The following is a 4,428-nucleotide window of genomic DNA, read 5'->3' on the forward strand; positions in this document are numbered from 1 at the left end:
GTAAGTCACTCTTAAAAGCGGCATTAAATCTTCACTTCAGAATCTTTGATAGGTTGTGAAATCCCGTGTGGTTTCTAGAAATACCCGCCAGTGATAATAGAGTACTGAATGTAAGTGTTCGCTGTTAAGTGAGTGAGTGAGTGAGTTAACATTTAACGTCACATCGGCAGTATCTCAGCCATATCGTGACGAGAACATTTAATTCTGAAATGAACTATATGCCTATTATAAAACCTGTCAACGAAGGACAGTAAAACAACTAGAATATCACAGAGTAGAGTATAAAACTAGTAACTATACCTAAAACAATTTATCTATAGAGGACAATACAAGATAAAAATGGGCTATAGATTGCTAACAACTGAAGGTAGATCACCATACTAGGGACCATGGGGACTTACAGTACCTTGGCTACCTGCATGGACCCTAGCTGGATTTACACCATCCCCTCAGGAGTCAGCAGTTCGGGAAATCTAGCCATTCAGTAAAAAGACATTTATTCTACGATTAAAAACATGGAAAGTTTGAATTTACTTTAAATGTTTGTGGACTTACGTACCCTCTCAGGAGGACAATAGTTTTACAATACTTCAACCCCCTTTGAGGATACAGCCACCAACAAGCACAGTTACCAATTTAAACTTCCGATAATAAAAATTATCTATTTACAATTCATTTAATAAATCTAATTCTTTTAAAAATCCAATAATTAAATGAGAACTGATATTAGTAAAAAGGTCCTTCATACTACGTGATTTAAAATAGGTATCCCTTGTGATGGAATACTCCACGCAGTCAAGCAAGACATGCTTGACCGTGATTCTTTCATCACAAGGGATACAAAACGGAGGATCCTCACCTTTCAAAAGGTATTTATGCGTATATCTGGTGTGACCAATACGACATCGTCGCATAACGACCTCTTCAAATCTGGACTGACAGCTCAAGTAGGTGTAACCAATATACGGTTTTATTTCATGTAATTTATTTATACCTACTTGGGTGTCCCACTTCCTTTGCATCAGATCACGTATATAAGTTCTAATATTCGCTTTGTAATCTGAGTATGGAAGAAGAAGTGGTGTCACAGATTTGTTGAGTGCTGCCTTGGCAACAAAATCGGCCATTGTGTTCCCTGAAATGCCTACATGGCTGGGTAACCAACAGAAGACGATGTCGTATTGGCCAGTAGCAAGATCATTATATAATTCAATAATTTCAATTAAAAGTGGATGTTTACAAGAAAGATTTTTAATCGCCTGAAGGCAAGAAAGAGAGTCGGAATAGATTATATATTGTTTATGTTTATGGCGTCTTTGAATATATTTAAGAGCTGTTAATATGGCGTTAGCCTCAGCGGTAAAAATAGAACTGTTGTCTGGTAATCTAGAAGATATTGTTCTGGATCCAATGACAGTGGCACAAGCTACTGCGCGACCGTCCTTGGACCCATCTGTAAATAAGGATTTATAACTGCTATATTTATGTTTCAATTGATTATATTCTTGTTTATACTGTAATTCATTAGTTTCCGATTTTTTAAATGCGGTCAATGTTAGGTCCACTTGGGGCCTAACCAACTGCCAAGGAGGAGAAGAAAGAAGACGGGAAGGAGCTATATTTTCCAGCTCAATGCCGGCAGCAGCAAGAAATGGTTTAATTCTTAAACCAAGAGGCGGTACAAGCGAAGATTTTTTATTGTATAAGTCCTCACACAGAAGACTGAAAACACAGTTATATGCAGGGTTTGACTCACTGGAATATAATTTTGTTACATACTGTAAAGCTAATTTGATACGTCGCTGTTCAAGAGATGGCTCATCGGCCTCAACGTACATGCTGTCAACAGGTGAAGTTCGAAAGGAGCCAAGACAAAGTCTTAGACCTTGATGGTGAACAGAATCTAAAAGTTTCAGGTTCCCTTTACAGGCTCCACCATATACAATGGAGCCATAATCAAGTTTTGACCGGATCAGTGATCGATAAAGTTGCAGGAGGGTAGTTTGGTCCCCTCCCCATTTAGAATTTGAAACGACTTTCAACAAGTCAAGTGCCTTCCGGCATTTAGTTTTGAGGGATTTGATATGTGGTAGGAACGTTAAATGCGAGTCAAAAATTAATCCCAAGAACTTGGCCTCCTTTACAACTTTGATGGGAGTGCCATCTAGAGACAGTTCAGGGTCCTTATGTGGCTTATATGTTCTGCAAAAATGTATACAATTAGTTTTCGATTTAGAAAATTTAAAGCCGTTTTCAAGACACCATTTATTTATTTTGTTTAAACACAACTGCAGTTGCCGTTCAATAGTATGCATATTTTTACCTCGGCAAGAAATATTAAAATCATCCACGAAAAGCGATCCATCAATTGAATCGTTTAAAACTTTTGACAAACTGTTGATCTTGATGCTAAAAAGAGTGACAGATAAAATACTGCCTTGTGGAACACCCTGATCCTGATTGTAATGATCAGACAGGGTAGAACCCACACGGACCTGGAATTGTCTGTCATTTAAAAAGTTGGCAATAAATTGAGGCAAACGACCTCGCAAACCAAAGTCATGTAAATCCCTCAAAATACCATGTTTCCAGGTTGTGTCATATGCTTTTTCAAGATCAAAAAAGATAGACACAGCATGTTGTTTATTAATCAGTGCGTTTTTAACAAATGACTCCAGTCGCACTAAGTGATCGACAGTACTTCTGTTTTTACGGAAACCACACTGTATATCTGTGATAAGATTATTTGTTTCCAAGTACCAAACAAGTCGATTATTTATCATGCGTTCCATGGTCTTGCAAACACAGCTAGTTAGTGAAATAGGTCGATAATTGGACGGATCCGTATGATCACGTCCAGGTTTAGGTATTGGTATTACTATGGCGTCACGCCATGACGGAGGAAAGTTACCCGATGTCCAAATATCATCAAAAATATTGAGAAGCGTTTCTAGGCAGGATTCTGGTAAGTGCTTCAGGAGTTGATAATGTATGTTATCAGCTCCTGTAGCAGTGTCATGAGCTTGATCAAGAGCAGTATGGAGTTCATGAATAGAAAACGTTTCATTATAATCTTCCCCATTATCAGAATTGAAATTAACAGTTTTCTTTTCTTGTTGTTTTTGATATTGCTGAAATTTAGGTACATAATTTGAAGAGGAAGAGTGTTTAGCAAGGGTTTCACCCAGTTTATTAGCAATATCTGATTTATCAGTAAGCAATTGATCCCCATGTTTAAGATGATGGACAGTAGATTTAGTACCTTTACCTTTGATTTTCTGGACCATGTTCCATACCTTGGACATGGGTGTCCGAGAATTTATTTTGGATACATAATTTTGCCAAGATTGGCGTTTGTTCTGTTTAAAAGTACGCCGTGCTTTAGCATTTAAAATCTTAAATTTATTTAAATTATGCACCATAGGATGGCGACGGAAATAATGTTCAGCTTTTTTCCTTGCCTTCCTAGCTTGTTTGCACTCATCGTTGAACCATGGTTTTCTTATGTGTGGAACTGCAGAGGACTTTGGTATACACTCATCAGCTATGGAATTCAGTTCATCAGAAAAAGATTTGATAGTATCAGAAACGTCAATAAAACGTTCAGGTTTAAATTTTTCAGCACACAGTGTTTCATACAAAGCCCAGTTAGCCTTTTTAAAATTCCGCCTTGATGATGGAGGAACATCAGATGGAGTTACAGCTTTTAGTATAGTAGGAAAATGGTCACTTCCACACAGGTCATCGTGGACTGACCATTCGAATTCATTTAATAGTTCGGAATTTGTCAATGACAAGTCGAGAGCAGAATACGTCCCTGTGCCAGGGTGTAAATATGTGTTGGAACCATCATTATAAATACATAAGTCATTGTCAGAACAAAAGTCCTCCAAAAATTTACCTCTAGTGTTTGTATTTACACTACCCCAGAGTGGGTTGTGCCCATTTAAATCTCCCATTATAATACAGGGCTTCGGGAGTTGGTCATATAGAGCTTGGAGATCAGTTTTAGTGAACGTCGAAGACGGCGAAATATAAAGAGAGCATAGCGTAAACGCTACGTGTAAGGTAATTCTCACTGCAACAGCCTGCATATTAGTATTAAGTGAAACAGGGCTTTGAATAACGTTTTGTTTGACTAAAACGGATGATCCGCCAGTAGCTCTATCACCCGGAGGTGAAAAAGAATGATATGCATTAAAATGACGAAGGTCAAATGTATCTGTTTGCTTTAAATATGTCTCTTGGAGACATATCGCTGAAGGTGTGAAATCTTGGACTAATAGCTGTAATTCATGTAAATTAGTCCTCAATCCTCTGCAGTTCCACTGTACAATATTAGTGGAATAAACTATCTTTTGGGGGGATTTATTGGGGATCTACCCCGCACTCTTTTGGAGGGCGACAAGCTATGTGCCCTAGAATGGA

This window comes from Haliotis asinina, chromosome 13 (genome assembly GCF_037392515.1).
Source record: "Haliotis asinina isolate JCU_RB_2024 chromosome 13, JCU_Hal_asi_v2, whole genome shotgun sequence".
NCBI lineage: Eukaryota > Metazoa > Mollusca > Gastropoda > Lepetellida > Haliotidae > Haliotis > Haliotis asinina.